At 54.6% G+C, this 10856-nt stretch overlaps 1 non-coding gene across 1 annotated transcript; it reads right to left on the bottom strand.

Annotated features, from left to right (window-relative positions):
- Positions 1-1701: 1701 nt before the first annotated feature.
- Positions 1702-1808, bottom strand: LOC132347158 (U6 spliceosomal RNA). Its single transcript, XR_009497114.1, has one exon. It is a non-coding gene; the product is annotated as a U6 spliceosomal RNA (small nuclear RNA).
- Positions 1809-10856: the final 9048 nt, after the last annotated feature.

Below are 10856 nucleotides of genomic sequence, written 5' to 3'. Positions count from 1 at the left end.
TAAGGCCACAGTCTGTCAGTTCAGGGGGGCTTCTCGCCCCCAGCATCAGCCCTGCAGGAAAGAAAAGAGTGAGGGGAAAGACAGGTCGGGAGACTCTAGGCAGGGCGGGGGGGCGGGCGTTCCCTGATGCCCCTTTTTAGCCACATGAGTAATTCCTCACCTGCCAGCCCAGCATGGGGAGGGGAGAGCGGCCGGGCCCTGTGGTCCAGGGCCAAGGTTTCCTGCAGAGCAGAGAGGGAGCCCCGTGAGGGGTGAGGCAACGGAGCAGTCAGGATCGGGGGCTTAATCTTGGGCGCTGTGGACCACGCAGGCACAATCCCTGCCAGAGTGTTCCGGAAACACTTGAGCTGGGGTGAGGCTGTGTCTGCTGGACCACGGTTCTGACAGGCATGAGGGACGGCCACCAGGGAGAGAGATGAGAGCCAGAGGGGCCCAGGCTCCCAGCGAGCACAGGGTGCGGACTTTCCAGGCGGGGACACAAGGGCCAGCAAGGTGAGGTGGCCGTCCAGGGCCGCAGAGCACAAGGGGCAGAGCTGGCATGAGATCTGGTGCCCTGGCTGGAAGGACAGACCAGAAGCCAGGGCTGCTTGTGATTCCCTCCCAAGGCCAGCTGGTCCGGACCCCTTCCGGACCCCTGGTCCTCCTGCCGGATTTTAAACTCCTTTTCCCAGGGTTTCAACAGACGCCGACTTACACCCTCCTCTTTATGGCCTCGGGCCACCTTCTCGCTGACTGGCAGGTCTGAAGCCTGGCTTTGCCCCGGACACTGCACCCCAACTGCAAACACGGATAAGAGCCGCCTCTCTCTTCCAAGGCTACACCTGCCTGGTCGTTCCTGGTCCGAACCTCCTGCTGCCCCTTCCAGCAGCCCTTACGGACCACATTTCTGGATCCGTCGTGTGATGCTGACGGACGGAGGCCACGCTCCTCTCTGCCCCAGCTCAGGGGCCGGGTCCCCACTCTGAGACGACTGGGCCACATCCATGTGACCCCGTATGACGGCTGCACGCAGGGCCAGCGATGCGGGTTCCCTTAAGGTGGTGGCTAATGCCTTCGCCTGCATGGGCCTAGACTGTCCCTTTCAAAGTGAAAAAAATCTCAGCCCACAAAAATAGACAGTTTTAAGGGTGGACGTGTGGGTACGGGGTGCCTCAAATCTAGTCAAGACAACGCGCCCGGAAGAAGCTTGTTCACAGTAAGGAGCAACCCTAGGTGTGTCGGTAATTCACTAATAAAATGTTCCATACATCCTTCACGAGCAGGACCCACTGGGCATCCAGCGGTCTGTGGTCGCTCACAGGAAGCTAAGGTATTAATGGATTAAATGCAGGATCCCATAGATCCCAGGACACATTCCCAGGGTGGGACGTGCCAACGGAAAGACTGAAGGATGATGTGCACAGAGAGGGCCGCTCACCCCCCAGGGTGGCCAACCCATTCCAAGCAAGATCTGTTCCTTGTAAACCCTTTATTATGATTTGACAAAAGGGTCTGGATAAATTAAGCTTTGGTATCAAAGTTTTTTCTGCTGCCGCTCTGAGCATTTTATTAACTAGTAAATAAAGCTCTTCGTGTGTAGTGAATGGAATATTTTTTTTTAAACATCTTTATTGGAGTATAATTGCTTTACAACGGTGTGCTAGTTTCTGCTTTATAACAAAGCGAATCAGCTATACATATGCATATATCCCCATATCTCCTAAAAATAGGGAACGCTTCACGAATTTGCGTGTCATCCTTGCGCAGGGGCCGTGCTAATCTTGTCTGTACCGTTCCAACTTTAGTATATGTGCTGCCGAAGCGAGCGCTGAATGGGATATTTTTGGTGCTGTGATTTATCTGGCAGTGGGGGGAGGACAAAATCATGGTTAGGAAAAAACTCCCCTAAGATCCCTGTCAGGGATGGTTTTCTTTCCTCTACGCTATTTCTTCGTGGTAAGAATATTGTTCATCCTAATTTACTCTGTTCAGAAGCTCCGGGACCGAGGAGGATTTTCAAGGTAATTATCACCCGAGGGAAGAAAAGTAAACACTTTGCGTGGGTCACTTGGAGGCCCACACGGGCACTTCCCCCGTGCACTGTGGGATCTGTTTTGTGTCCCTGGTCCCCTGAAAGCCTTTGGAGGATCCCTGCAGCCTTTGTGCTCTGCTCTGGCCTGGAGGTCACTTGGACGCACACAGAACGCCTCCCCCTCTTTCCTAAGACTTCGCTCACTTCCTTTCTTCTCTTGCAGCCTCCCTGCCTCCATCGGAGAGAACTGAGGCCCCCTCCCAGCCAGGTGAGGCCCCCTCCACGTGCAAGGACCCCGCCGGGCATGTCTGCAGGGCACCCCTCAGGTTACTTCTCACTGTGGGCAAAGCTTCCCTCCGAGAGACCCAGAAATCCCCTTCCCAGCCCCCATCCCTCTTTTTATGACCCTTCTTTCCGGGGCGGGGGAGAGCCGGGGGGAAACAGTCAAGCGGGTGGGTCCAGGTTGCGTCTTTGAGAATGGGTGGCCAGATTTCACCGCGTGTTTCAGCGTGTACTTTTAGAGAAAGGCCTGATCTCCTTTAGGGGTGAGGGCCGAGAGGACAAAGTTTATGGAAAATGCAGAAACTCCATCCCGTCCACAGAAGCAGAGGCAGGGGAGCCTCAGAGAGCGGACAGCGGAAGTCTTGTCTCCTGGCCTCTCTCCCACCCAGGCCTCAGTGGCCCCAAAAACTCTCCCTGTGCCCACGCCAGGCTCCTGCAGCCACAGTGCTGACCACAGGGCGGGCCAGTGGTTCCCAGGGGGGCACATCTGCGTCCCCTGGAGGCTCGTCACAGAGTCCGGGATGTGGCCCAGGAATCCGCGTGGCTAACAGGATCCCACGTGATGCCGATGCTGCGGGCCCGGGGGCCTCACTGGGAGAGCCACTGGGGTAGACAAGCAATGCCCAAAGCAGGTGAGCTAAAGCGCGGGGACGTCTGACCCGAACGTTGAATCGTTCAGTTGGTGGCAACGCTCCGCTGCTGCTCTCCCGCTCTGCAGACTTTCTGCCTGCATCTCCCTTTGTCAGTAACCGAGGGGCCTGAGATTCGTCTTACCTGCAAGCTAACCTGTTAGCCCCCAGGTTCGCAAAGTCTGGCAGAAGTGAGATGCCGGGTCAGAAACATGGGATTGGTTCCCACGTCACAGCCAGAGCAGCAGCAGGGCATCTGCGTTGGTGCCAGCTCGCCAGGCACCACTGGCTGGTCCTCATCGCCCGAGTCTCTGCCGGCATCTCCACCTGGTGCTCTCCCCGGTGTCTGTGGGATCACACGGACATCTTATGAGGATGCCAGTCATACGGGATCAGGATCCCAGTCTACTCTGCTACGACTTCATCTCAACTCGTTACATCTGCCCAGACCCTGTTTCCAAGCAAGGTCACATTCTGAGGTCCTGGGGATTAGAACTTCAATGTACCATTTTTGGGGGGAGGAGACACAACTCACCTGATAACACATGACAAAAAGGACTTAAAGGGGCTAACCAATGACCTTAAAACAGGCAGATAATCCTGGGTCATCTGAGTGGGCCCAGTGTGATCGCAGGGCTCCTTAAACGTGGAGGAGGGAAGAAAGGAGTAGGTCAGAGAAGGTCTGACCATGTGAGAAGGTCTCAACCCGCCATCGCCGGCTTTGAAGAGGAAGACAGGGCCGTGACCCGGGGCGTGTGGATGCTCCTTTAGACCTCCAGAGAGGAACACAGACCCGTTGACGCCTTGATTTTAGTCCGGTGAGGCCCAGGTTGGACTCCTAACCTACAGAAATGTGAGATGATAAATTTGCGTTGTTTCAAGCCACGATGTGCGTGGTGATGTGTCCAAGCAGCGAGGGGCAGGAACAGAGCCATCAAGCCCGGTGCATGTGACACAACGGGACTTCATTGCCGGGGCTATTTACTTCATTGTCTTGTTAATGTATTTCCCACGGTCACTGTTTGCCATTTTAAATCCCATGACTGCCTGTGTACGATTGTTTCTGAATCCCGGAAAGAAGGGCTTTTGCTCAGAGAAACAGAGCAAACGTGCAGACCTGGCCCCGCTCCTCCCCCGTCCCCCATAGCTGGGGCGTCACAGAGACAGGGGATCCCCTGGGCTGTACTCACCACAGTACCAGGAATATCACTCCAGGTCAAGCTCCTCTGCACCCTTCCCCGGGTTTGGGTACATCCCAAAGGAGAGAAGCCCTCCAGCCTGACCGACTGGGATCCCAAGGGCCCTCCCGGAACGGAGGGGTTGGCAGGGCCTCGCACGGTTTCCTAAACCTGGTACCACAAATGGGGACCCTCAGGGCTCTTCCCTTTAAACTCTCCACTACATCCCTCTCTAGACTCCAAAAGCGTATATCTGTTGTTAAAAGTCATCTTGAGAGATTAGTCCAGCTCTTCTGTGTTTTAGGTGAAAAAGCTAATCTGTACCCACAAGCAAAAATTAACTGCTGAGTCTCATTTCTTTAGAACATTGTGCTTGTTTAGGGATAAGTATGATTTACTACACAAACCAATGAGTTTTAAGTTTTCCATATAATATGCATTTAATGGGAAACTTCTAGAGAAATGTCCAAGCCCAGAAGACAGCTTGAGCCCATCAGGACCTCAAGCAGGCCATCAAGGGGCTCTTTGGCTTTGTGAGGGCAGCACCAGTCCCAACACCTTGGGGACCGGCCAGGTTCCCCCAGCAGAGCGGTCCCCCTGTCCACCTGCTGTGACGCACCCCGGAAAGGAACCGGAGCCGAGGATCTGAACAAAGCCATCAATTCCAAGAAAGATAATAAGAAAAGAGAAACGATGGTGGTGAGGGACCAGAATCTCCAGGTGCCCCTGTGCAGGGGGTGTTCTGGCTGGGCCTTGGTGGCATCACTGCTGAGGGCTCTGTCTGGTGTCCTTTTGAGAAGGATGGGCAGGGAGACCTCAGAAGGGTCCCCACGGGGTCTCCTGCTCTCTGAGCAGCCCCCGGAGCTAGGGGCACCGGGGAGCTGGCTACACAAAGGCCGCTTGTGGGAACCTTGGGTGAAGCACAACCCCCGGATTCTTTAGGGCCCGAGGCCTTGGGCCGCTCTGCTGGGCAGGACGGCGCAGCGCGAGGAGTCGGGAGAAGGTCGGGCGCCTGGTCCCCGGAGGTGATGGCTCTGGCCCTGGTGTGTGGAGACGGCAGAGCGGTGCCAGGCGAGTGCTGGCCGGTGTGACCGCCGTCTGCCAGGGCAGAGTCCTCCCGGGCAGGCAGGTCTGGGAGGAGGTGACTGCCAGCCTCTCCCCTTGGCCGTGCCCACCTGCCCGCCCCGCCCCCTGGGAGGAAGCCGACACCTCTCGCAGGCAGGCAGAGCGCTGTGCTCTCACTGCTTCCTGCCCCCCTTTGCTTCTGAAGCAGGTAAAACAGAGGTTGGACCAGCGTCCCTCTCCACCCACCGAGCTCCACCCCGTGGAAGGCCCTGCAGAAGGGACCGGAACTGTGAAATGGGGCAGCAGGGGGTCTAGCGGGATGTGAACTACTGAACACCCGCCCTGTTCTCTCCTGGGGACCTTACAGGGGTCACCGATGTAACAATAGCAGCGGGAGACAGCAAGGCGGAGGGTCGTGTGAGTGATGGAATGAACCTCCCCCCTCGTCCCCAGAGCCTCTCTGCACTAAGAACTCCCGGATGTGCCAGGGCAGCTTGGTCTCCTGCACAACACCGGACGAGGGGGCAGTCACCTGCACACGAAAAAGGCCGGTGGGACTGGCCATGTGGTCTTGGGCGAGTCTCGGCTCAGTTATTTCTTCTGCAGTAGGCAGGTGGGGTGACCCCACAGGGAGCCCCCGATAGATGCACTGCTCTCCCGGTGGACAAGCGAGCCCAGATCCTTCTCACCCTGCCAACCACAGGGCACCTTGTGTGCTCAGCCCCCTGGGACCTCAGCTTCTTCATCCCTAAAACCACAGCGTGATGCTCTAAGGCTTTCCAGCTCCGAGATTCTAGGAAGTTGTAATGAGATGATGTAAACCAAAGCTATAAAACCTTACGTGTTTGCAAGGCGTCATGATGCAATTACTACCTCTGGCCACAGGATTTCATAGAGGAAGTGGAATTTGGACTTGGCCTTGAAGGAAGAGCAGGGCTTGGATGCACCACAAAGTGTGTCCAGGGCCTGACAGATAAGCTGGAAACCCAGCAGGAAGCAGAGGTCAAGCCAAGGCTCTCTCTAGGGGATAAGCTGGTGGCCCGTAGGTGGTCGTGCCGTGGAGATTCTCGGGACGCCTCTGGAGCTGGCTCCGGGGCCCTGGCCGGAGCCACAGGGGCCACACTTCCCCTTGGCCACGTGCCGGAGCGTAGCAGCTTGTGGCCGTGAAGGGAACTAGAAGGCAGACTGAGGTCCAACACCAACGCCCTCCAGAAAGGAGTCTGTAAAGAGATTGTGACGTGTTGGTTGGATGTGCCGGAAACGTGTAACCTCACGTCTCACGCTCACCGCGCGTGCCAGCAGCTCCCTCTTCCTGGGCGCTGGAAACCACTTCCCTGAGCCGTGAGCAGCCCTGGCAGAAAGGACCACTTTAAGGAAAGTCCGTTAAGTGCGTGGCACGAGGCTCCGAGCAGTTCCCAGGCCTGGCTGGCGCTGAGGAAGTCAGCCGTGGCGTCGCTGACACTGCATTTTGAGTTGTCGCTGCCGGGGGGAGGCTGTCTTGGTGTGGAGGGGCTCATGCTTAGCCACCGTCCTCCGACACTCCTCCAGACAATCCCTGGGTACCTCAGCTGTGATTCTGCTGCTTCTAAAGTGAAGTGTTGTGATGCTTTTGTGGGGGGGGGGGGGGTGTGTGCATGGTCTGCAAGATGCCGATCGTGTGTTCTTGCGGAGCTGGTTCATCTAAGGAAAGTGACGGAGCTCCACAGAAGGCAAGAGCTCTTCTCCTGATGACCTGTGCGCTTGCTCCCTGGGGAGAAGGGGTAGTGGCCGTGCTCGGTGAGCCTGGTGGTGCCAGGCGGTTACCACGCCTCTCACGCCAACCCCTGGGGGCACGGGCTCCAGGTCATCATCCCCGGAGTGGACAGAGCGCTCCAGCCCTGGGACGCGGGTGCCTTGTCTCCTGGCATCGCTGCTGTGCTTCCCGAGACGTCTTATGCCCCTCGGTCATGGTCATCAGCCTCCCGAGCTGCGGCTGGTGTTGTCCTGAGGGGACGCACACTGGTTCAGCCAATGGGGACGGGAAAGGCAGGATGTAATGACCCATCCTATTCAGGTCACTTCTCCCCGATGTCAGCTGACAGGTGGAGCTGGTCACTGGCAGAGGGGCCACCGGTCCCAGGTGGTGATGCCCTCAGGTGCAGCGGGGCAGCCGGGAGAGGGTGGGTGATTCAAGTCAGCAGGTACTTAGGAGTGGACATTGGAAGGAACACATTTCCAGGGTCTCTGGGCTGCGCCAGGATGCAAGTGACTGTACGGTGATGCTTCAAGGGCTGTCAGAGCAGGAACACGGGCAGACGGGAGACACCTGCACCAAGGTCCCTCCTTCCCAGGATGTTAACTAAAAAACATTTCCCACGACGTCATGCTCATGCTAAACCACAGTGTAGAAACACAGTGAAAATGGTTTGAACTGAACATGCAACGTGATGGTACAAAAAAGAGTTCTGAGTCTCCGCAAGTCTGCCCCAGGACGAGAAGGAAGTGTGAGAAGGGGGACGTTAAGGAGAGTGTCTAATTCCTAACCTGGGTGCCCCAGAGTCAGGGCCACCCCAAAGCACCCGGGTCCTGTAAGAACGACCCCTTGAAAGAGCGCGTGCCCTGTACACACCTTGTTATAAAATGGCCCAACACGGCCAGGTCATCGCCAGCCTTTACTTTGTGATTTGGGGAATGTCAAAAAAAGCAGATCTGTGTGGAGTGTTTCCTAGGACCCGGTGCCAGGGAAAAGCCTCCAAGATGCCACGCCGTCTGTCCCTTTTTGGGTCCCTCGGCCAGAGGGCCCGACTGCCCCTCAGCGGGCAAAGCCCTCCCCCTCTCCCCCTCTCTGCTTCCCCCCTTTGTGATGTGCTGTCACCCTGAAGATTTCTACCCTCTGAATAATCCGATTAAGTTGTCCCCAGCCAGCCATCATTAAAGTGAAAGCACTTACCTGGGAAGAAGGGGATGAATCAATCCATCTGCAGTCCCCAGGGCCTGGCACCAGGCTGTGTGGCAGGCTAGCCAGGCGTGGCAGGGAAGACAGGGTTGCCCAGGGCTACAGGGCTGCGATGGAAACCGCTGGCGATGGGCGGAGGACAGGCCTGGAGCCACAGCTGCCCTGGGTGGCAGCCCAAGAGGGAAGCAGGCTCACCGACTTTGCAAGGCGCCTGGACCAGTCCCGCGCCTCGCTTCCCCGGAAATGATCCTGCTGGCCAAGCAGGCAGGCTGTTTGTCATTTGCTGGGCTTTGCCAACACCTGTGTGGTTGAGGCTTGACCTTTGGCCCTAGAGTCCCCTCCCTCTCAGGTGCAACATACTTCGGGCTCAGGCGGGAGCCACCATCAGGGCGCTGAGGGCCTCTGACTCAAGGTAAGGAAGGCCCATTTCTGCCCAGTCCCATCATCTGGACCATCTGAGCAATTCAGCACTTTCCTGAAAACATGGAGGCCGCTGTAGTTTCCACCTCTCGGGACTCGCTTAGGTTCAGAGAGCCCTTTACTGCTTAGAATTCTACCAGTTGATCTCCTTACGTTCTTATTTAATTTTTTCTTAAAGGGGGAATAGGAGAAACCATCCCGTCAGTACCTCAAGCTGCAAACAAGAGGCCAGATTCCTCTCCTCGCAGGCACTTTCAGCTTCCCAGCCAGAGCCCAGCTCCATCCCGGGCACACGAAACAGGCTGGGACTGCCTGGGCTGGTTCTGTGCTGTGTGGCCTCCTCCCGCCTGGTGAGCCTCTCTGGGTATCAGTTTTCTCATTTGTAAAATGAAAGGGCTCACTCAGATGCACTCCAAACTTGTCTCACGCTTTGAAAATTTTGATTCTAAGATTTGGGGAATACAATAGAGTTTCAGATCACTGATCGTTTCCAGATCACAACGAGATCTGTCCCCAAATGAACTGAAAGGAACTTCTGGAACAGTATCGCTCCTTCAGCTCCGATCGCACCATCTGTGAGATGACATCTGATATCTCTTCTTCCACGGAATACCATTTATATAATCTTTACGCTTCTTTGAATCAGTCCAATATGAAATCTAAGAATACAGTAGTTATCAAGCCGTTACCAGGGGCAGACCCAGCAGCAACCCCTCCATGAGAACAAGTGAAGGAAGAGAACAAAATTAAACAAAGAAATCTGTTAACTTCTCTAACAAGGTTGCCTGCAAAGGGGAAAAAAAAAGTACATGAGAGAATTTTCCTCTAACTTACCTCTAAAACAGACCTGAATCAGTGGATTCTTCCCCCACAAGGCAGAGCTGCAAAAAGCTTTCCCACGTCTCCTATGCCTCTGTCCTGAGAACAGAGAGGTTGGCAGGCGGTGTTATCAAAACCAGCAGACAGGGTACCAAGGATGCCTTACAAATCCATTTCTCCCATTCCCGATCTTCCAGAGTGTACTTATGATACACAGCGCTTACCAATTAATTACATATAAAAGGTAAATACATAATGCCTGGGGTCAGTGTGATAAACCTCTTAACACAGTAGTAAAAAAAACTCTGTGCTGAACAGCATGAACTGCAGGGCGTCTCGCCCAATGTGTCTGGCAAATATTTCTGCCAAGCCTTTGATTCTTCAAAGCCCTGATAACCAAAGCTGTACCTTAATGGGTCTTCCCTCCAGGAAGAAATGGTTGAGTCAAAGAGGAAAATAAAAATTGAACACACTTATTTCTCCTCACAACTTTACAGTGTCAACTGGTCGCCCCAGGGATGAATGGCAAATAGCTCCACACATAAATGTAACTATTTAATAAATGGTTCTCTGTTTCCCACCGTTGCCATGGAGATGGACATCTTGGACCCCAGTGCCAGAGGCGTCTCCTCTCTAAATACATTCTGATCCTCAGAGCAATTCTCGTGGAGCCGGAAGGCAAGCACGGTTTGAACAGCGTGGTTGACCAGTCAGGGACTAATGGTGTGGGTGCGTACAATTCCTTCAGTAACATCGTGAATGCCAAGGCAGGGACTTGAAAACGTTTCCAGTCAGCAAAATTCTTCTTCAAACACCATCTGATGCAGAAAGCTTGTCCATCAAATAGAAAAGTGGAGAAGCTCTGGTTGAAGGAGCCTTGGGGAGAACGGCCAGGTGGGGGAGAGGGTACGTTCCCTGGTTCCCTGGGGGCACTTCTGCAGGCCCTGGGATGCTGGGATCAGAGGAGCTTAGCACATTCCGCCCATGGTGCTTTGGGGGGAAGCAAAAGAGAAGGCAACCAGCTTTGATTTGCTTTTTAGCTGGAAAGCCGAGAACGAACCAGTCTATTTTTGATGTAAGAAACCCACTAGAACATACATACACAGAAACAAAAGCAACATTTTAAGGACTGCATCACAAAGGGACTTCATTCAGAGGCACCCGAGAGCTCAAGTTTGAATTTTTATTAAGTACAACTTGGAGGAAGGGTGGGGATTCGATGTTGGGGCAGCAACGTGCCAAGGCTGCCATGCGCTGGCTAACGGAAGCTGTTAAACCTCCAGGAACTTTCCAAGACAATAAGTCAGAAAGAGAAAAACATATACCGTATGCTAACACATATATATGGAATCTAAAAAAAAAAATGGTTCTGATGAACTTAGGGGCAGGACAGGAATAAAGATGAAGATGTAGAGAATGGACTTGAGGACACGGGGAGAGGGAAGGGTAAGATGGGATGAAGTGAGAGATTGGCATGGACATATATACACTACCAAATGTAAAATCGATAGCTAGGG

Source organism: Balaenoptera ricei, chromosome 13 (assembly GCF_028023285.1).
Source record: "Balaenoptera ricei isolate mBalRic1 chromosome 13, mBalRic1.hap2, whole genome shotgun sequence".
In the NCBI taxonomy this organism is placed as follows: domain Eukaryota; kingdom Metazoa; phylum Chordata; class Mammalia; order Artiodactyla; family Balaenopteridae; genus Balaenoptera; species Balaenoptera ricei.
Note: the sequence above shows the minus strand (reverse complement) of the source record. Positions and strands in the feature narration are given on the sequence as shown.